Source organism: Lissotriton helveticus, chromosome 4_1, assembly GCF_964261635.1.
Source record: "Lissotriton helveticus chromosome 4_1, aLisHel1.1, whole genome shotgun sequence".
Classification (NCBI taxonomy): domain Eukaryota; kingdom Metazoa; phylum Chordata; class Amphibia; order Caudata; family Salamandridae; genus Lissotriton; species Lissotriton helveticus.
Genome location: NC_136063.1, coordinates 1,470,304,067 through 1,470,327,674, shown reverse-complemented (window position 1 = coordinate 1,470,327,674; position 23,608 = coordinate 1,470,304,067).

Below are 23,608 nucleotides of genomic sequence, written 5' to 3'. Positions count from 1 at the left end.
ATCCATATGACGGCTTTTAGCCCTCTCCACCCTGCCCCTCCCCCTCCCCGCCTCCCTGCCCCACCGTAACTCCCTCCACGGCCCGCGGCTGCCCACTATGCCGCTACGCTATGCCTGGCCTCCTCCTGCTAACCGGAGCTATACATGCTATGCTATCCTCCAATACTTGAGGAAATCAACCGTTTCGGGCCACCACTGCCCCCACCGACCCCAAAACGACGGCTGGCCTCCTTAACCCTAAGCCGCTCTCACAGAGAAAGCAGTTAATGAGCCATTGAGGTAAGTGCTCTCTGCACTAGGAGCACTCGAGGCGCACAGAGGGATGTGTGACCCATCAACACTATGCCGAGGGTCAGCTGCTCTCTCCCCCATTGTGGGTAACCCGCCGAGGGGACTTGCTCGCCAGCTAGGCAGGCCCCTTCGAATGATACCACGTGATGACCCCGACTCCTCTGCTGCACTTGAAAGACCACGAGTGGAGTGGCCGTGCTGGGGATGGGGGTTGCTCGAGACCTCGCGACTGACGGGCCGGGCCGCACGGCTGCTGCCTCCGGGACATACACCCCTCCCGCCCTGACCCCCGGCCCAATCCGTAGCCACACTTGTACAGACAGGCACGGAGCTTGGGGGGGGGGGCAGGAGGCACGAGTACGTGCGATGGTGTCACTCCCGGGCGTAGCCCGCGTGATTGGGACCCCAACGGGGGGGGCAGAGGGGGTAACAGGCTAACCTTGTTGTCCCGCAGAGTGGGCTGAGACAAGTCGAGTGGGGATGTGACAAGGCCGGAAATAAAGAGCATTTTAAAAGCGTAACCCTTATGGGTCACAAGGCGCTTTAAATGGAAGGCCCATCCACCGAGAGCGAGGTAGCGGCCTTGCCAACTAGGCTTGAGGCAGCTGCTGCCAGCGGGACCCTAACCCTTCCCGCCCCGACCCCCGTCCCGCTTCCAAACCACCGAACACCCATGATCACAACAACAGTTGACTGAGTGGGACGAGGCTGGAGCAGGGACAGAGCCCCTCACGGGCGATGCCTGCGTGGTGGGGCCCCTCCTTGGGCTGGGGAGGAGGGGGAGATGAATAAGGCCCGCACTACACTAACCTCGTGGTCCAACGCGACCTCGAAGCAGCAGCTGCAAACGGCGACAGGGTGATGGGGGTGGGAACAGAGACACGGACAGCGGGAGGGGGGGCGGGGGAAGGCAGGACAGCAAGCACGAATAACAAGGGAGGGGGCAGGACAGCAGCAAGCACTCACCAGAGGCGGCGGTCGGGGCAAATGGTAAAAAAAAAAGGCTGCCAAAAAAAAAAAGTACCGCCCACCACCGCAGTGACATTCTAAAAGAGGCGGGATGTGAAAAAATCTAGGGAACGCCCACGAATCTGCTCCGAGAATTACGGACAGATCTCTCTTCCAATGGCTAGCCTCCATTTATGGAGCTAGCCAATGGAACAGAGAGGCGGGACAAAGCCCCGTACTGCTAAAACATAAGATTTCGCATGCGTGAACAATGCTGCGCAGTGCTACGCCAGGCAAAACCTAAAAAGGAGTGCCTTCACTCTGTGCATACATTTCCCAATAGCAACGGCAATATCTAGATGGGTCATTTCAGTCATTAAAGTTACTGCCTGGGCCCTAGAATTAATTTCATATTTCTTAAAAAAGGGTCACGGCTATCAAGAGTGCTGCATTTGCAGTTGCACTGCGGCCTAGGTGTTTACGGGGCCCACTGTACCCTACTTATATCCCAAGTTACCTTTTTTGCATTAGAGCCCAGGAAACCACTGCATTGGGTAATTTCAGCACTGGTTATTTATAATGCTTAGAAACGCCAGAAATGTATTATAAAGCGCCGTATTAAAAACATATATTATTATTGGCATCTCTAAGATATTGACATGTGTTATTGCCCTGCCGCTCTCAACCCTTTGTTTCGGAGTAGGCAGATTTTGTGAGTTGCATCTTTCTCCATATCATTTTTGAAATAAAAAACACACTTCTGTTCTTAATGCATCTTTATAGCTGTGGATATGTGGCCTTAAGAAGTGTTTCAGCTCTGCAAAAGAAACTCTGCTGCTGATCTCAGCTTGAGCCCACACTTACATTCCTTCTTTCTGTGCATCAGAAGTCTCCCTATGCGCACCGCATTACTGTGGCTCTTGCAGCTGCCTACACTCACTGTTTCAGTGCTCACATGTAATTCTACTAAATATTCACAAAATGGCAATGTTACCCAAAGCCTAAACGCAGTGCCTGACTTCTTGGAAATATTACAGTACTGACCCTCTTTGTCATGTGTTCCTTGAATTAAATCCCAGGTCTCAGCTTCAAACGTCAGACCTCAGCAGCACCTCCTTCAATCCTGAGACCTTCACTGGATGCTATGCTGTTTGGGTACCATCAGATGTTTATAGGGTTAGGAGTGCACAGCAATCTGCCTTACAACATTATATTTGAAAAGATGCTCTATGATCTTTTTCTGTTCACTGCAGGTTGACAACTTTATCAATTAAAAAACCACCCAGTTCTTTTTTTTTTCCAGATTCTGGAAGTGCCACTTGTTCGGATTTTAGCAAGTATTTGTGTAAAACATTTGATACTTCTTAATCTTTTGATGTGTCAATTCTTCTTCTTCTGTATGGGAGGGGTGCGGGGGCGGGGGGTTGTAGATTGAGCTTTGGATCTGATGTGATGACTAGTACCTTCCCATACAATTCTTTACTTTACATTCATGACCAAATCTACATGTATACTTTGTCGGGTGGGTTCATGAGCCTTATTATCTACGCGCCCCAATCGCTCTGATCGCGTTTACCTTCTTTTTTTTTTTAATACTATTGGATATTTAATTTTGGTTGCTTGAAAATAAATAACCACTGAATATTTTTGGTAAGGGTTTTCTTTCCCTTCATGCATTTGAGTCATTGTTACTTGTACATGTAGTGTGGATTATGGGGTATTATATAGGTACCCGACAAATGTTTTAATAGGTTCTATCTTCCATATATCTCCCCCTCCTTTTCGACATGGAGAGACCTACTTCAATGAAGGGGCCCAAACTCGGAAACATTTTAATGGGGGCTAAGGACAAAAAAGTTTGTAGACCGCTGTCTTAAGGAGAGAGTGCTTTAAGTTCTCCACAAAATATTACCTGTGACTCTCTGAGTTGTCCAGCAGATTGAGGGTGGGTTATTTCTTGTATTAACAACACACCTTCATGATTTGCTGCATCAGTTTGAAAACTTTACTCCAGATCAATAGCCAGAATGTCATTGTGTTGTACCAGACATTGTAAAGCGTGTAACTATGGAGCTTGTAATAAACATGCTTTAGACATGTATAACTTTATTCAACAATAATATATGGCGTGTTCTCCAATCACTATAGGTGCAGAACGAATAGTGCATACCTTGGTTAATTTCAGAGCTACTCCAAGATAATATATGACATGTTTGTCAGTAGAGGACTAAAACCACATGAGTACTACTAGGGCAGAACAGTAGAGCTCTCAGAATGATGAATTCTTCGTACATGTATGTTTGCAAGAGAGAGGGCAAGGTTTGAATTTTTACTAGAAGGTGTGTGTGTGTCAGAAAGAGCCCTAAAGAGTGATGGTCTGGCTGATGGGTATGCCTGGCGTGCATGTTTTTTCTGTACCTTTATTGTGCAATCGTCTTGTGTGTGTGTTTGAGAGTATGGTGATTTTGTGTATGTGACAAAGAGGGGTTGTATTTCAGATGGTTGGCCTGGGTGAGCTTTTTTCACAGTTTTTGAATCTTTATTTGTGAGTGGAGCGGGTTTGTTTCCTATGGATGTTTCTAGTCTGTTTCATATGTGTTTGGTGCGTGTTTGGAATGTCTGTATGTCTTTCTGGCTAATCGTCAAAGGTACAGTCTGACTTTACTAGACACCGGTGCTGTCTAGGAGGCTACCTGGCTATTTCCCTTAGGCTTCACTGTTTTGCAAGCCTGTGCCTTACTCTCCTGTTGCTGCAGGAGATTCTCGCTCTCTGCAAATTGTTACTATCTCCTCTGCCACCCCAGGAACTGCTTATCCACCATGTGGAGCCCTGCTTGCTTGTTGCACACAAAGTTCCTGTGACATGCTTGTAGTGAGTGTGGGGATGCATGCTCTGATGCTGACCTTATTGTATCTGTTCTGTCTGTAATGAAAGCTTATGTTGCTTCTGTCTGTACTGCAGTTGACCTATGTGTAAGCGAGGCTTCAAATGCCTCTGCCAATGTTGTATCTATTCTGTGGGTAAGGTAAACAAGTAGTGCTCCTGTCTATGCAGTGCCTCTTCACAGTGTGTGAAACAATAGCACACAGTTGACTCTACTGTGCCTGCTGTTTCTGCATAAGAGACTTGCACCAATGCTGTATGTGCTGACCTATTGAGAGTTTCTGAGAGATGCTAGCACGTACTCTGGCCATTCTGCTTATGAGGGAATCATGCAGTGCTGCCGCTTCTTATATTCATGTTGTTTCGGCGAGTAAAGCTTACCTATCCCCTTCACCAGGACTGTCTCCTACGTCCCATCCCATGGAGCAATAGCTGCACACGTTTGATGGTGTGCCTGCTCCTGTCCCTCTGTTCCCACTCATGCCCATCTATACAGTGGTTCTGGTCGTGTTCCCTCTTCCTACCACAGTTTTGGAAATGCAACTACTGTTGGATGGCAGATCTGTGACTACCACCAGTGTCCTAACAAGGACCTTCCTCCCAAGGCAAGTTTTGAGGTCTAATGACTCAACAACCCCAAAAACATCTGCTTGGAAGTTTACTATTGTTACTTCATGTGGTGATGATGTTCAACTTGTACATGATATGATGTCGCTATTGGCCGTAAGTAGCAAACTGACTAGGATAATGCCACATATGGCACCAAACACCAGTTGTGGCATATAGTACTATCATCAGTGACACCTCATTGCAACAAGCTGAAGATCCATGTGGCAAAAGCAGAAATGCATATCATCATTTCATTGTGCATGGCCAAGCTGTATGGAGGATAGCAAGTGAAAATGTGAGGATCCTATGCAAACCTCCTTTAATAATGCAATATCCTTATTTCATATGGGAAATATATGTGTTCCCAGTGGCATCACAGGAAGCAACACGTCCCCCCTGCACAGTGAACTGATGTCTAGATAGATTTGTCCTGGGTTTCCAGGTGAAGGCTGCCTGGAATGGCACGCCCAGGTAGATGTTGTTGAGGAAGTGCATTTTAAAAATGATGGACAGGTTCTGAGAGGGTGTTGAGGAGGCACACTACCTTGTTTGTGGATGCAAAAATCCATGCTACATTCCAAGACATCCTGAGGGACTTGAGCAGCCTGGTTGGAGAGGCACTTTAAGGTGATAGAAGGCAGAAGTGCTTTGGTGGCCCTGGATATACGGGGTCATGACCATGAGTGGGTCACCACAGCAGTTCGGGAGTAAAAGCAGATCAGGTGTGACATAGTCGCACCCACATAAAGCCTTGTGGCACATGCTGGCAGTCTGGTAGATCCATACAATTGGTGTTCCTGAGGTTCAGGAGGGCAGACAGTGTGGGGACACCCACTGTAAATTACACTCTAACGTAGTACAGATGAACAGGCCCAGTGTATGCATCAACAATTGGCCCAAAGGGTGTTAAGGGGCACATGGTGGCCTAAAAGATGAGCCTACAGATGGGGCTGGCTGACAACGGTGGCGGAATCCCCATTCCCTGGATTAGGTTTTTTTAATCTGACATTTACAGATGTTTTGTGAACCACATGTTCATTGGAGGGTGAACATACCCAGTACCTCCATCTCCCCCCTTTTTTGATTGTACATGTTTTACCCCATAGGAAAACATTTTGCATCTGATGCTGAAAAGCACCTCTGTACACGGCTGTCCCAGTGCCACTCAAAGGTGACCTGTTGGTGCTGCCTTGGACCTTGCCCCATACCTACCTTAAGTCCAGGAGATTTGTCATGTAAGTCGCTGTGAAGTACTTGTCTGCAGTGTATGTCTTTCCTTCATAGTATAACATTACCGCTTCAGAAATTGCACTATGTACATTTTTAAAAACTGTACAAATTCATAACTCGAAACGTACATGCCTGATTTTGATGATCTTGGCCCCTGAAGTTATATAAAGATATGTACATTTTCTGCTTTCGCTTGCTGATCCCGCCAAACCATAGCAAACTGCAATGTCCTGGGTGTGGGCACCCCAGGACATTGCTGGATCAAGCCCTGGGGGGTGGTGGTCCCCAGGGCCATGTAGGGATCCATAAAGGGGCTGTGGGTCCCCCTCCTTTGTTAATTAAGCCTCGGGGAGGTGTTGGTCCCCGGGGTTGCGGGTGCAGTGCAGCCCCATATTTAATTTAAAAGACTTGCCCCAGGGACCACCACCTCCCTGGGGCTTAATTAACAAAGGAGGCCCACAGCCCCCTTTGTGGATCCTTACATGGCCTTGGGGAATGCCACCCCCGCCCAGGGCTGGCTCACGCACTATTTAATTTATCCCCAGGGAGGTGGTGTCCCCCAGGCTGTGGGGGGCCCACGTGGCCTCAAGCATTTGTCTCAAGGAGGTGGTAGTTCCCTGGGCTACGTGCGAAGCAATAGGGCCTCGACTGTACTTATTTAATAATTAGCCCTAGGGAGGTATCGGTTTCTGAGTCTGTGTGGGCCCCTGCATCTCTTTGAATATGTTTGTGCCAAGGAGGTGGCGGTCTCCGGGGTGAGGGGGTGCCGCAAGGGCCTTACTGTATAAACTTGCCCCCGGGACCTGGCCCATCTGGGAGCCTATATTTAATGAAGTGCAAGTGACCACGCTTTGTTTTTTTAAATATTTGTGGTGAGAGTCACGAATCTAGCATGACTACCACCTAATTTTCTTTAAAAAAAATGCATTTTTGGTACTTGGTTGTCCCTGTGGAACCCCCACCCTCAAGAGTCCCAGATGGTCAAGCTGTTTCTACCCTGCCCCCTTTTCTTTTTTTGTAAACATTTTTTTGTGTGACTCGATTCAACAAGATGGCTGCTAGCACTTCTTGGTTTGATGTGTTGGCAGCCAATCAGATTTCAGCACGAGATTGGGAGGGGTCGCAGATCCACTGCTTCCCCATATATACAACTAGGAGTTTCTTCACATTTCTCAGCAACTACTGAACGGATTTACACTAAATCAAACAAAGGCACTTCCATGAACTAACATCTACCTTCCTGCCAAATTTGGTGTAATTCCGTTCAGCAGTTTGGGCTGTAGCCATGTCTAAATGTCCTATGGGAATTAACATGGGAAAAACAAGCTTTTAAGCACCACCTGGTTCTCAGCCCCTGCTTGACGGATCACCCCAAAACTTTCAAGATAGCAGTTGAAGTGAACGTCGTATTAGTTTTGAACATTTCGTGAACATTCATCAAATGGAGCCAATGTTAATGGCAAAACAAAAAACTATGGAAACTAGGTCCAAACTATAACTACCTTCTGGCAACTGTATATGTATGTATTTATATATATATATGTAAATAAATAAATATATATGTATATATATGTATGTGTATATATATATTCAAAACAAAACCCTTTCAGGCATAGAGTGACGCATAAATTATGCAAAAAAGAAGGAGAGAACTCTGGGTAGGTCTCAGTTTAGGTGGAAAGCAGCTCCTGTTAGAGCACTCTCAACACCAGCGACACTCTAGATCTGCTCGCCTCAAATGTCTGTTTTTCTATCAAAGTTTTTAAGCATAGGATTAGACAGTGCTATCCATGCCGAGATAGAAAATGACAAAGTCTTTCGCCATTTAAACAGCAGACATTTGAGGCGAGCAGATCTAGAGTGTCGCTGGTGTTGAGAGTGCTCTAACAGGAGCTGCTTTCCACCTAAACTGAGACCTACCCAGAGTTCTCTCCTTCTTTTTTGTGTATATATATATATATATATATATATATATATATATATATATATATATATATTACCTACTGGCGATAGCCAGTAGGTATATATAGTTAGGATTGTTTTCCATAGGGAAATCGCAACATTCTATTGGGAATAACTTTGGCGCCGGTTGAGGAATATTCCTGAAACTTTCCTTAACTTTGCCTCGCGATGCTCCGCTCCTTCCCTGAAAGTTTGGGGGGGATTCGTCAAGCGGGGGCCGAGATAAAAGGAGGGTCCCAAAACATGTTTTCCCCATGTTAATTTCCATAGGGCGGTTGGACTCACTTTTAGCCCAAACGGCTGAATGGTTTTCCACCAAACTTGGCAAAATTGAAGGGACTGGTAGCCCGATGTGCCTTTGCTATGTCTCAAGATATGTGCTCCAGTGGTTTTTACGAAAATGAACTTTGAAAAAATATATATTGGGCTACATTGGGCTATATATATGTTAGAGCCCAAATGTAGCCCAATGTAGCCCAATGTAGCCCAAAGATGGCCACCAGAGACAAAACAAACAAATGTAGCCCAAATATCAGCCAGATGTAGCCCAACTATAGCCCAATGACAGAATGTCACAGAGTGTTCTAAAGAACAACTAGAACGCTAACAGTCTTACTTATGACAAAAGTATGGCACACCTGAAGTCATCTTGATTGGAATAAAGTGGTAACACTTAATACATTTAATTTGAAAAGGAACAAAATTAGGGGTTTCATTTTGCCATAGAAATGTTATATATATATATATTCACTGAAAAAACCATAGGTTACACACCAGTTATAGTTAGGAATTAGCATTTAAAAACCCTTTGAAATTCACTGAAAAAAACATAGGTTTCACACCAGTTATAGTTAGCTGGAAATTTTACTCGCATAAAACCATTGAATTTCCCACGTTATAGTTAGTTGGACTCACTATAACTTGCACGTCTGCAATGCACTGCTGATGACGTCACATATTACATCACTCGTGCATATATTTAAATATTTAAACATTACTCGCTAATATATGTATTCACTAAGATACACTTAATAAGCCAGTTAACCAATCAATGTTTTTTAAAAAAACACTGAAAAAACCATAGGTTTCAGGCCTTATATAGTTAGGAATTAGCATTTAAAAATCCTTTGAAATTCACTGAAAAAACCATAGGTTTCAGGCCTTATATAGTTAGGAATCAGCATTTAAAAAACCTTTGAAATTCACTGGAAAAACCATAGGTTTCAGGCCTTATATAGTTAGGAATTAGCATTTAAAAAAACCTTTGAAATTCACTGAAAAAAACATAGGTTTCAGGAGTTATATAGTTAGGAATTAGTTTTTAAAAAACCTTTGAAATTCACTCAAAAAACTATAAGTTTTAGTGGTGTTATAGTTAGCTGGACATTTTACTCATACAAAACCAATGAAATTGCTCCTATATAGTTAGTTGTACTAACTATATTTCGCGCACCCGCAATCCACTGCTGATGATGTCACATATTAGATCATTCATGACATGGTCAGTGACATCACTGATGAAATCTCAAATGACATTACTGATGACATCAGTCATCTTTCAATGACTTATTTCTTTTGAAGGTTATTAGGGGGTATTTTGGTATGTAGCAGGTAACCTCCATACTCCAGGCCAGTAGCAACCATCCTCCGAAAATAATTCAAAGTATACCTTCTGGTGAACTTTTGAGAATGAAGAGGAATAGCTCTAAAAATGCGGACTTTGAGGCGGCTGCCTCAGAAAGCATCAAAAGATTTAGAGCTAGAGGCTATCAATCCTCTACTCTTGACAGGGCGCTGTCAAGAGTACGTGGCTTGGATAGAAGTACCTTATTGAAAGACAAAGAAAAAAAAGATACCCAGAAGGCAAATCAGTTTCGCATGATTACCCCTTTTTCTTCGGATGTCAACCAGTTGAGGAAGTTATTACGGAAAAATTGGCATATCCTCCGAACTGATCCAGTCATTAAAGATGACATACCAAAATACACCCTAATAACCTTCAAAAGAAATAAGTCATTGATAGATACTCTAGTGAAGAGTCACTTGGAAGCACTACCAGGGAAAACTAACACCTTAAAAGAAATGAAGGGGTTCTTTCCTTGTGGAAAATGCAAGGCTTGCACCAACAGTAAGAGGGTTCTTAGATATCAGATACCCGGGTTGGAGGGATTTAAATCCATCAATAAATTCATCACATGTGGCACTCCCTACGCAGTATACTGTCTTGTTTGCCCGTGTGGGCTGAAATATATAGGGAGTACCATCCATCCCCTAAAAATCCGAATCCTTGAACATCTTAGGGCCATTGACAAGGTAGACCAAGCATACCCTGTGGCGCGCCATTTCTCCGAACTACACCAAAAGGATAGAAACAAGTTACAATTTTATGGTGTAGATTCTGTACCCAATAACATCAGAGGGGGGGATCGATTGAAAAAATTGCGCCGACTAGAGTCACGATACATTATAGATCTCATGACCAAACAACCTAAAGGGTTAAATAGTGGGGAGGAACTCACAGTACATCTGGGTTAGGAGGAAGTATAATGAATAGAATCTGATAGATCTGCACATAGAAAATATCTATATGAAATTCATGAAATGTAAATATATAAATAATGTGAAAATGTAAAGTTTAATGAGATTCTCGCTCGGTTTCTGCTTTTTGGTTTTTGGTGTATTTGGTTTAGGGCTTCTCATTCATACGAGTAAAATAGGAGCACTGATTACCATGGAATTGTAAGACAGATCATTCATGCATGGGCTGGGGAGCACTGAGGAGGAACGTGGGACCGATACACGGCATGATTACACTAAAAACTAGATATTGCAACAGGCTAGTTGCAAATAAGTTTTGTTGATTCACAACTTTAAAGCGACAAATGCAAATGAACGCATGCTACGTTCCTCCTAGTGTTAACCTGAACCCATACCGTTCTCATACAAGGCTCTAGCGACTGTCATAAGGGAGAAAATAAACATGATTAGAGTTTGGGACCAATGCCGATACACGGCTTTATATATTGTATATACAAATGTAAATATAATGACAGAACTAATGTGGAAATGATTTATGTAAATTTGTACAAAAGTGTATAGAGACACGTACGTTCTTCACTGTTCAAAGATGGCGCTGAGATTACTCATTACGCTGTGGTACCTTCTCTATCTTCACTCCCAAGGAAATGTATTTAAATGTATTAATCTTTATGCTCTGTGAACACCGAAGAAGGCGTCTTGCCGAAACGCGTTTGTTTTGCCCGTAATAAAGCAATCTGAAATAGCATCCCCGTGAGTGCAGTTTCCTTTGGGGAGAAGTCAAAGGTGCGAGCGCGATATATGGCGGTTTGGACCAGGACCGCAGCCGCACCCGCTCAGGAGAGTGCTCCGTTTGTTTGTGGTCAAAAGGAAGCACGAATATATATATATATATATATATATATATATATATATATATATATAAATATATATATATATATATATATATATTGGACATTAGATTCTCCAACAAGACGCAGTCAAGGAAATCATCCGGCACTCCAAGATAGAGAAAAGTCTGTACTTTATTATAGACGAGTTAAAAAACATCAACGCGTTTCGGGAGTCAAGCTCCCTTGATCACGATGTTGAAGCGCCATTTTGGCAAGGTTAAAATACACATTACAGTGGTAACTACCAGCGATATAGGACACTGGGATACAAGTATTCAGGTTCCATTGTGTCTAACATAGGGGCCATTTTAAAGCATGTTATTTCTACCAGTAGTCATGCGTTTTAATGCACTGGGATAGTCTTATAACTTTCTTTCAAAAGGAAAACATTTTCAAAGAATACATTGGTAATTCTTATCTTTCTTTCTGCACAACAAATTCAATTGCATATTTTGGAAATAGTTTTTTCAGACAATTACTCAGTTACCCTGCAGAATAAATATTTTTCGGCAGGTGCCCATATTAACTCGTGGTCCCACAACTTTTCTAAAGTCCCAGTGCAGATATTCAGAAATTTCAGCTCTTTTACATGGAATCATTATTCATTTCAAATGTAGGAAAAGAATACATATATATAATAATCAATTACTCTCAATGGAAAAAGGGTACCTTAATTCATCAAGCACCTTTCTTTCCTTTCTTTTCCTCTCCATATTGCATTTTTCTCAAAATAAAGTGCCAGTGCTTTTGTAAACCATAATTTTTCTTATGTAAACAATTCACTCATATACAATCAAATCAAGATAAAGAAGAAAATTATATTTCCTAAAACACTAAAATCAATAAATGTAAACAATAATCCTTCTTAGTGTCAACAATCCACTCATCTTATTTGTAAACATTTCACTCTTTTGAGAACCCAAGTGATACAGTACTACGATATCGGAAAAAAGTGCAAATTTATGTTTTTATATATCTTTTCCTATAAAAAAAAATTCAATTTAGAGTCTTTTAACTTCAATGAATAAAGTGCAAGTGCAAATTCATAAACATCAATACCACTGTAAAATATAACAAAAGGTTAAAAACACAATCAATTCATCATTCTTGATGCAGTTATTTTTTAAGCTTACATTCTTTTATATACTTATTCATATAATCAGGATAGGCATGTATAGAGATCTTCGTCCACATTCAGTCCATGCGGCTCTTTACAGTTAAATTCTAGGATGAAGTACGTCTCTAACTTACAAAGTTCTCTCTCCCGGTCTCCCCCTCTCTTCTTTTTAGGGACCTCTGCTATGCAGGTATATTTTAAACCTTTGGGGTTGCTTTATTTATTTATTTATTTATTTATTTTTGCAATTTTTAAAGCGCTACAATTACCCTTGGGTGTCTCGGCGCTAGAGGCTAAAGGCTGAAACCAGTAGTTAGAACTTTAAGACATCGGTTGGAATGATCTATGAATCATGTCCTTGAGAGAACAGCCAAGTCTTTAATTGTTTTCTGAAGACAATCAAAGATGGACTGATTTTTATATTGAGAGGAAGGGAGTTCCATAGTTTTGCCGCTGCTATGGCAAAACATCTGTCTCCCCAGTTAACTTTCCTTGTTCTGGGAATCTGAAGCATATGAGCCGTATTGGAACGCAGCGTTCTGGGGGTTGCCAAAGGCTTAAAAGAACTTCTCAGGAATTTGGGTCCCATATTGTTTGTTGCCTTATAGACGATGCAGAGGGCCTTGAACTTCGTGCGACTTCTGACTGGAAGCCAATGCAATTGGTCCAGATTTCCAGAAACAGAGCTATATTTAGGAATGCCCAATAGAACTCTGGCGGAGGCATTTTGTATTAATTGCAGTTTGGAAATAACCTTTTTTTGTTCATTGAGGAAGAGGGCGTTGCAGTAGTCAGTACGTGAAAACACCAGTGTGGATATAAGTGTTTTTCCTGTAGCTATGGGAGATACGATAGAAGTTTCTTTATTTTCCTTAGGATGTTAAAGGATGATGAAACTACAGCGTTCACATGGTGATGGAAAAGGAGCTTGTCATCAAATATCACTCCCAGATTTCTGACTTTGCTGACAGGTTGAGGTGGAGTTCCCAGTTCCTCAGGCCACCATAAGGGGGACCACAGAGGTTGGATATTTCCAAAGAGCATGACCTCCGTCTTAGATGAATTAAGTTTGAAGCAGTTGGAGGCCATCCAACTACTAATGGCCCTCATACCATTCTTGAAGTTTGCTGCAACAGTAGGTCCGTTTTTGTGTATGGAAAGTACCAACTGGGTATCGTCAGCGTATGTTTTTAAGTTGATGTTGTACTCTTTTATTACCCTCGCTAAGTCCGAAACATAGATATTAAAAAGGGTCGGACTTAGCGAGGAACCCTGAGGGACTCCACAAGGAAGGCTGAAAGTAGGTGAAGTGAAAGTACCCAACTTAACTGCCTGCTTGCGGTCAGCCAAGAAGGATGTAATAAGGTCCCTGGCTCTGTGTTTAATACCGATGGCTTCGACACGGCCGATCAGTGTAGAGTGATCGACCGTGTCGAAAGCCGCCGACAGATCCAACAAAATCAGGACAGCCTGTCCACCCTTGTCCATTGTGGCCCTTATTTCGTCTGCCGCCTTGATTAAGGCAGTCTCTGTTCCGTGACCTTGTCGGAAGCCGAACTGGGTGTCGTCTAACAAGTCGTTAGTTTGAATGTAGTCAGACAGTTGTTTATTCATGACCGATTCAACGATCTTAGCTGGAAACGGCAGAGAGGCAATAGGACGGTAGCTGGAAGGTAGTGAGGGGTCCAGGGAGGGTTTCTTAAGAAGCGGCCTGATAATGGTATTTTTCCAGATGGTAGGGTAAGAACCTGTTGAAAACATAATGTTGCAGATGTGTGTCAATGGTATAGTAATGATATTTGAAATATTATTGAGTATGGATGGGTGACAAGGATCCAGAGGAGAGCCAGATTTAATTGACTGAATTAATTTGTGAATGTCTTGTGGATTTGTCCTGGTAAATTCAGTTAGAACTATCGGATTCTCGTTTATCTGAGAGTCAGAAGAATCAGACATTTTCACATGTGGGTTAAAATCTTTGAATATAGATGTGACCTTTTCGGAAAAGAAATCGGCCAGTACATTACAAAGATTTTGAGATGTTTCAGTAGGAGGGTTAGGTGGTTCGGCAAGGTGGTTTACAACTTCAAACAATTTCTTCATGCTGCATCTAGCTTGGTCTATTTGAGTGGTGTAGTAGATGTTTTTCTCTATTGCTATGCTCTGCTTATAGCTATGAAGTGCAGCTTTGTAAGTTGTCTTATCTGATGGGTTATAGTTTTTACGCCAGTGTCGCTCCATATTACGACAATGTTGTCGTTGAAGTCTAAGATTTTCAGTAAACCATGGGGCCGAAGGGGTCTTCTTGTTGTGTTTGAGTGTTCTAGGTGGAGCTAAAGTGAAGAAAGCCTCTTCTAAAATAGAAGTATATATAGTAGCTGCAATATTGGGGTCAGTTACATTATCTATACTCATGAAAGCATCGGTAAGGGTCTGTGCAAGTCGATTATAGTCTAGATTTTTCCAGTCTCTCATGATTAGATGAGGGTTTGGAGATATAATGTTGGGAGCTGTGATTTTAATTTGAATATCGAATAAAATGGCAAAGTGGTCAGACCACGTTAAGGGAAGTATTTTGTTCTTGATAATATAGGGGTTGTTAGTAAATATGCCATCAAGCGTATGTCCTGCTTCGTGTGTTGGAGCTGTAATCAGTTGTTCGAGATCTACAGCGAGAAGATCATTAATAAGCTGATCGGTGTCTTTATCTGACAGGGATTCAAGATGAAAATTAAAATCTCCCAGAAGAGTGAAGTATTTGTGGTCTGCGGATAACTCGCTCAACTGATGGAGTTGTGAGAGAAAATTCGAGCGAGAGCCTGGAGGTCGATACAAAAGAGTGCCTGTGAATGTTTGGTTGGTGGTAAGAGTAATCGTAAAGGCAAGCGCCTCACAGCTTCTGTGTTTTAGATCAATGGCTTTAACGCGGAGGCAGTTGCGGTATATTATTGCAATCCCCCCGCCTTTATGGGCAGAGATACGGTCCTGCCTATGGACACAGTAATCTTCTGGCATCGCAGCCTTAAAATCCGGCCCTGATGCATTGTCTCCCCAAGTTTCGGTCAGAAATAGGAGATCAATAGCATAGGTATTAAGCAACTCCAATATGTCAATTTTGTGACAAGGAAGCGAGCGGGCGTTAACAAGTGCAGCATGTATGAGTTTCTGGGGTTTTGGGGTTGGGGTAACCGAGTTCTTGTTAATGCACATAGTACATAGAAATGGCCCTCCAATGGGGTCAGCTGATAAGCATATCGGAGGAACATGAACCTTCTGTAAAGTGTTGTTTAGATTATGAAGTTCATTAGCAGTATAAACTAACCTTGTTGACAGTGAAGAAGTAAGGGGGGTGGCCCTGGGCTCGGTCCAGGCTCGGACGGGCGCAGACGGGCTTGGCTTAGGTGCGGCTTCGGCGCGCGCCCGGCGCGCCCGCTGCGCCGTCTGGAGATAACGCACATTTTATGGCTAGGTGAGGAGGGCGGGAGTCCTGCGCGACTAGAGCGCTGACCCCGCTACCCCCAAGATGGCGCCCACCGCTGCCAGACGCGTGATCAAATCGCCCCAAACAGAGGTAGGGAAACAATTAAAAGAAGCGTGTCAAGGGTGTCAGAGTACCTAATATAATTCCCCAGTTAATTCTCAGGTTGAAGAGCCCCCAGATAGAAATTATCGTTCAATATGCAAATTTTGTCATAACCTGATAAAAAACGCTATTAAAACGCTATTAAAATGCAGTCTCAGTTTTAAATCACTGGTATACACGCGATTAGCTCGCAGCCCCAGTTGCAATCACCGGGGAGAGCTTCTAAGGCAAAGCGGCCACCGGGAGCCTACCTTAAGTATGCTGGGAGGGCGGGAGTCCTGCGCGACTAGAGCGCTGACCCCGCTACCCCCAAGATGGCGCCCACCGCTGCCAGACGCGTGATCAAATCGCCCCAAACAGAGGTAGGGAAACAATTAAAAGAAGTGTGTCAAGGGTGTCAGAGTACCTAATATAATTCCCCAGTTAATTCTCAGGTTGAAGAGCCCCCAGATAGAAATTATCGTTCAATATGCAAATGTTGTCATAACCTGATAAAAAACGCTATTAAAACGCTATTAAAATGCAGTCTCAGTTTTAAATCACTGGTATACACGCGATTAGCTCGCATCCCCAGTTGCAATCACCGGGGAGAGCTTCTAAGGCAAAGCGGCCACCGGGAGCCTACCTTAAGTATGCTGGGAGGGCGGGAGTCCTGCGCGACTAGAGCGCTGACCCCGCTACCCCCAAGATGGCGCCCACCGCTGCCAGACGCGTGATCAAATCGCCCCAAACAGAGGTAGGGAAACAATTAAAAGAAGCGTGTCAAGGGTGTCAGAGTACCTAATATAATTCCCCAGTTAATTCTCAGGTTGAAGAGCCCCCAGATAGAAATTATCGTTCAATATGCAAATGTTGTCATAACCTGATAAAAAACGCTATTAAAATGCAGTCTCAGTTTTAAATCACTGGTATACACGCGATTAGCTCGCAGCCCCAGTTGCAATCACCGGGGAGAGCTTCTAAGGCAAAGCGGCCACCGGGAGCCTACCTTAAGTATGCTGGGAGGGCGGGAGTCCTGCGCGACTAGAGCGCTGACCCCGCTACCCCCAAGATGGCGCCCACCGCTGCCAGACGCGTGATCAAATCGCCCCAAACAGAGGTAGGGAAACAATTAAAAGAAGCGTGTCAAGGGTGTCAGAGTACCTAATATAATTCCCCAGTTAATTCTCAGGTTGAAGAGCCCCCAGATAGAAATTATCGTTCAATATGCAAATTTTGTCATAACCTGATAAAAAACGCTATTAAAACGCTATTAAAATGCAGTCTCAGTTTTAAATCACTGGTATACACGCGATTAGCTCGCAGCCCCAGTTGCAATCACCGGGGAGAGCTTCTAAGATGGAAAGATTCAAAATGCCTCGCAATAGGATATGTCCTATCCTGATTAATGATTGCACGTCTGTGCTGGAGGATTCGCTGATGGACAGGTACGGTTGTGCTGCCTATATATATCTTTAGACACGGACATTGCAGAAGATATACAACAAAGCTACTTTTACATGTAATAAAACTCCTTCTATTGATGGTTTTATTAAAAATAATTCTGAAATCAGTGCGATTCATGCCATGTTGGCATGCCTTGCATTTTGAACACTTTTTTGAAGCCAGGTTTCTGTACGAGCCAGTTAGAAATGCCCTTCTTTTTGCTTTTGTCACTGAACTCACTCCTTACAATCAGGTCTTTAAGAGATTTTGATTTTCTAAACGTAATATCAGGATTTCTTTTTACTCTAGAACCCAGCACTGGGTCATTTTTTATCAGATACCAGTGCTTCCGTAGGATAGATCTAATCTCCTTATGCTTTATATTAAAAGTAGTTATAAATCTAGAGTTGTCCTGATCCCTTGTCTGATTTTTCTGTTCCTGTTGCTTTTTAGTTCTGGAGGGTTCAAATAATATCTTTTGTCTCATCAAGTTCTTAGCTTTTTTCGATGCCCCTTTCAAGATATCTAACTTGTAACCTCTTTGGGTGAATCTCTCAGTCATTTCATGTTCAATTTGATCATATTCTCCCTCACTACTACATGTTCTCCTTGCCCTATAGTACTCTCCAAAAGGAATACTCCTTATCAAGGCTACTGGAGGAGCACTTTCCGCATGGAGAATGGAATTTCCAGCGGTGGCTTTACGAAAAACAGTAGTTTCCAATTTTCCTGCAGTGGGGGTGATTCGAATATCAAGAAAATCAATGCTTTCCCTGCTGTGATGCCCTACAAACTCTAAGTTTAAGGAGTTTTGATTGAGGCCATTGATGAACAGTTTAATATCTGTCTCCGTGCCCTGCCACAGCACGAAGACATCATCAATAAACCGGACCCACAGCAGGACATGATCAATCCAATGGTCCAGGGGACCGCCCCTGAGCACCCGTTCCTCCCACCAGCCTAGACGTAGATTGGCATAACTGGGGGCAAAACAGGTGCCCATCGTGGTCCCCCTTTCCTGTAGATAAAGATCATCAGCAAACAAGACGATGTTCTTGGTGAGGCACCACTCCATAAGTTCTACAATCATGGAGTTTTGTGAGGCAAATCGTACTGGTCTTCTATTCAAGAAATATTCACTTGCTTTTAAACCGTCTGCATGTCTTATGCTAGTATATAGGGTGGAAATATCTAGCGTTAGCAGTACCATACTCTCAGCATCCCAACTAATGTCAAAAATACATTTCAAAAAGTCAGTTGAATCCTTGATGTATGATGGAAGTGATCTGACTATTGGATTGAGAAAGTAATCAATGTAGCGAGAGGCATTCTCGAAAAGGATACCACACGATGAGATAATGGGTCTCCCTGGTGGACTAGTGGGGTTCTTATGCACTTTGGGGAGCATGTAAAATACTGGGACTATTGGTTTTTCCATTTTGATGAATTTATGCTCGTCCCAGCTGAGCAGGCCACTGTCTCTCCAACAGTCTAGTCATCCAAAGAACTCCACCATTACGTAGTCATATTCTTTGGGACCAATCCTGCTATAGCAACTGCAATCTTGTAGTTGATTCAATGCTTCTTTTTTATATTGTTCCTTCCCCCATAGTACAATATTCCCTCCTTTTTCCGAGGGTTTTATTAGGACTCCATCTTCATCTGTTAGCCTTTTCACTGTCTTGTGGAACATTGCTTTCTTAGGATCTATTTTCCTTTTCTTTTGATTTTCAACTAAATATAAATCCTTAAGATCCTTAGTTACATTGTCCCCAAATAAATCCAAATTGTCTCTTGCTGTTTGCGGGATAAATCTAGAAGGTGTTCTAAAAGGTGTATAGTCTTTCTGATTTAAACCAGATTCAGTGTCCGTTGTCTCTGCATTTTCCGACTGGTGATTGCCATCTAATAAAGATATCATATCTTCTAGGGCTAGTTTGTCGTTAACATTTAGGAAGGTGGTATTATTTGTAGAAGTATCCCTTGTTTCTTCTACTTGTGGTCTATGGGTATTTTTCTGCCCTGAGTGCAACTTGGATAGCTTGAGTTTCCTTACAAAACGATACAGGTCCATCCTACTGTTGGGATAATTGTAATCATTACTGTCACAGTAGGAAAGTCCTAGCTTCAATACCGTTTCCTCTTCTGCTGTTAATTTCACAGTACTCAAGTTGATAATAGTTGCATCTTCATCATTTCTTTCATTTTTTTCCATTATTTCTTTGTGTTCGAGCGCAGGGTTCTTTTTGTTTGCAAGTCTTGCGCTCCTCCTGTACCCCTCGCCAACTGTTCTCTGTCGCCTCTTCCTCGACCTCTTCCCCACCCTCTTCCTCTGTTCGTACAATGGTCGGACTCTTGCTCCATGAGCATAAAACGGAATTCATCAGTAACCTCAAATCTTACATCTCTCGCCCCTCTCCTATTGGATTCGTCTGATTCCTGTTCTGAGCCCGTATCTGAGCTCACTTCACTGTGCGAGGCGGTCTGCTGGTCAAACTGTCCACTATGAATCTTTTGACGCCTTACCAGATCGTATTTTTTTGCGAAAGTATAAATTCGACCCGACTCATAGTCTATGCGATCTCTTGTAAATTTTGTCGCCTTTCTATCTTTAATACGCTTTTCATATTTCTCCAGCTTTCCCTTTAAATCAGTTTTAAACTTGCCAATTCGCACTTTTTCCTCATGCTTGTCAAAGATCTCATTCAGTTCTTTTATTTTCTCCACTACTTCTAAACGCTCTTCTTCAGCGTATTTCAGGAGAATTTTTATCATGTTGGTAGAGCTGGCCGCGCTGTTTTCTGCACATAATCTAGATCTACTGTTCGCTACTGAGACATGGGCAGATGCCGGCTCAGGTCCGGATTTTTGCGACGCTATCCCAGATGGTTATAGCGCTGCTAGACATGATAGGCCCATTGGAAGAGGTGGTGGTCTCGCTATCATCTACAAGGATAAATACCGGACAACACTCGATCCTATAAATTCTGTTAATTGTGAGTCAGCTGCCTTTGCGATTAAAATTAACTCCAAGCAAGCCCTAAAGGGTATAATATTATACAGACCCCCAGGTCCTCGTAGCGCCTTTCTCTCCACTCTTTCCGACCTAAATGACAATGTTGTCGGCTCAGAAAACTACACGATACTTGGAGATTTTAATTTCCATCTGGAAGAGAAGGATAATTTTGATACTATTCAGCTAACGACTGACCTCTCCAATATAGGACTTCACCAATTAGTTAAGGGCACAACACATCAAGCTGGACACACCCTTGATGGTCTGTTCACCAATGATCCTGACATCTCGGTACTGGACATTATTCCCATCACGTGGTCAGACCACAGGGCTATTATATTTCAACAAAACATACGACCCTCACATCCTTCATTTCCGAGACCCCGAACTAGGATGGGGACGCGTGCTTGGAAAAACGCGGACATTCCTCAGATGCTAGATTCCCTTGCCTCCTCCCTTCCTCAAGGAGGAAATTCCTCAGCATTATCAGCTACAGATTTTCAAGATTGGATCCGAAGTGCCGCCGATCTAGTGGCCCCGGAGAAACTCTCAAGACCTAACAGAGCATCGCCTTCGGCTGCCTGGTATAATGAAGATTTAAGACTTCATCGCCAACATTGTAGAAATCTAGAGAGGCGCTGGAGAAAATCTTACTGCCCCATAGCCAGACAAATTTATAAAGATGCCCTTACGATTTACAAAAAGGCAATAGTGGCCCGGAAAACGGTCTTTTTTACGGCACAAATTGAAACCGCTGCCAACTCCGCCAGAGAGCTGTTCTCCGTTGTTACGACCTTGTCCACCCCCCCCTCTGGCCCTGGGGTAGAGCCCTCACAGACCTTTTGTAACGATTTATCCACCTTCTTCACCACTAAGGTGGCAGATATATATGCTTCATTTGAAGGGGATACCAAAACTGAACACAGAGGTGGTAGGGTGAAAGAGGTATTTTCTCATCATAATGATGACTCTTTTTTATGTTTCTCACCTGCTTCTCTTGATGACGTCATCACTCTCATCTCATCTACTAAATCTGGTTCCCCTCTGGACCCTTGCCCCCCTTCTGTGATGCAAAAACTCACTGAGGTGATCTCACGCCCCCTCATGCAAATTTGCAACACTGCATTTCAGACAGGCCAATTTCCAAGCATATGGAAGAAGGCTGTTATAAAACCCCTTCTGAAGAAACCCTCCCTAGACCCCACAGCCGCCGTCAGTTATAGACCCATTGCCTGTCTACCCTTCGCCGCCAAAGTATGCGAATCCGTTATGAACAGACAGCTTTCAGAGTTCGTTGAGACCCACCAACTTCTCGACGAAACGCAGTTTGGCTTCAGGAAAGGGCATGGGACAGAGACCGCCCTGATTAAGGCCTCTGACGAGATCAGGGCAATCATGGATCAGGGGGGGGCGGCTGTCCTCATCCTTTTGGATTTGTCAGCGGCCTTTGACACGGTCGACCATGCCACCTTAGTCGACCGTGTCAGAGCTCTGGGCATAAACGGTCCGGCCAAGGATCTCATTTCATCTTTCCTGGCAGACCGTACCCAGACTGTAAGGCTGGGAGATTTCTATTCATCCATCTCTGCACTTCCTTGTGGAGTCCCACAAGGTTCCTCGCTAAGTCCCATGTTATTTAACATCTATGTAGCGGACTTAGCGAGGGTAATAAAGGAATATGGAATACGGTTAACATCTTATGCAGATGATACCCAGCTGGTCCTGGGCATTCACAAGGACGGCTGCACAGTGGCAGCCAACTTTCAGAAAGCTATGCTTGAGGTCAGTACCTGGATGGCCTCTAATTGTCTTAGACTCAACTCGGACAAGACCGAGGTTATGACCTTTGGAAAACTCTCTCCAGAATGGTCGACTAACTGGTGGCCGGAAAAGCTCGGCCACCCACCTGTCCCAGTGGAAAAAGCCAGAAACCTGGGAGTCATTTTTGACAGCAAGATGGTCTTCGACCTGCATACAAACAAGGTTGTGTCGTCTTCATTCTTTATCCTGAAAAAGATAAAGAAGCTGCTGCCTTATCTCCCTCCCTCAGCTGGGAAGACTTTGGTTTCTACCTTAGTCTTCTCCAAAATGGATTACGGAAACGCTCTCCTTCTCCACACCCAGAAGCGAGTCATAACAAAGCTGCAATCCATTCAGAATGCGGCAGCCAGGATTCTCCTGAGCATTCCTCGCCGCAATTCTACCACTCTTGGCATTCGTCAACTCCACTGGCTGAGAGTTGAGAGCCGCATCAAATTCAAGGCCCTCTGTATTGCATATAAGGCAGTACACAACATAGGACCCAGGTTCCTGACGGAAGCCTTTCAGCCATATATTCCTAGACGGCAATTAAGATCGGCCAATACCAACCTCCTCACTGTGCCACGTACAAGAACCGCCACCTGGGGAGATAGACGTTTCTTGGTGGCCACCCCAAAACTCTGGAATCTTTTGCCACAGTCCATCAAATCTGCCCCTAACCTGATGAGCTTCCGCAGGCTCCTAAAAACGTGGTTATTTAACCAGTAAAAGGATCACTGACCCCAGTAGCTCCACAGCGCCGAGACACCCCAGGGTATTTGTTGCGCTATAAAAATTACGAAAATAAATAAATAAATAAATAAATTCTCCAAGCATCTCGATATCCGGATTCTCATAGGAGGGGGTAATCATGATTCTGAGTCCTTGAATATTTATGGGGGGATGCCACCTCCCACCAGCGTGAATTTTCCCTCTTCTTCAGTTTCTCATAATTCTGTAATTCTTTAGTTAGGTCTGCGCTGGTCCCAGGGACAGCCGCCCCTCTTTCCTTTTGTACAGGTTGTGCTGTTTCTTCAAATAATTTTAGAGCTTCAATTTCTCTTGCTGCATACTCCTCGTCACTCATGATTTTACTTAGTATTCTCCAGTCAAGTGTGTAATGTTCATTAAATCCGCTTTTATGTCCAAAGCGGGTCAGTTGCACACGATTTCCAATGTGCTACGCATACACTCCAGCTCCCGTCTCCTGCATACGATTGCCCGCATTCAACAAGGAGCGAAGACTCCGCACCGACTCACCGGTAGTCCTGTGATCCTCCGACCTCCAGACGCCTGGTTTGTCGGCAGCAGT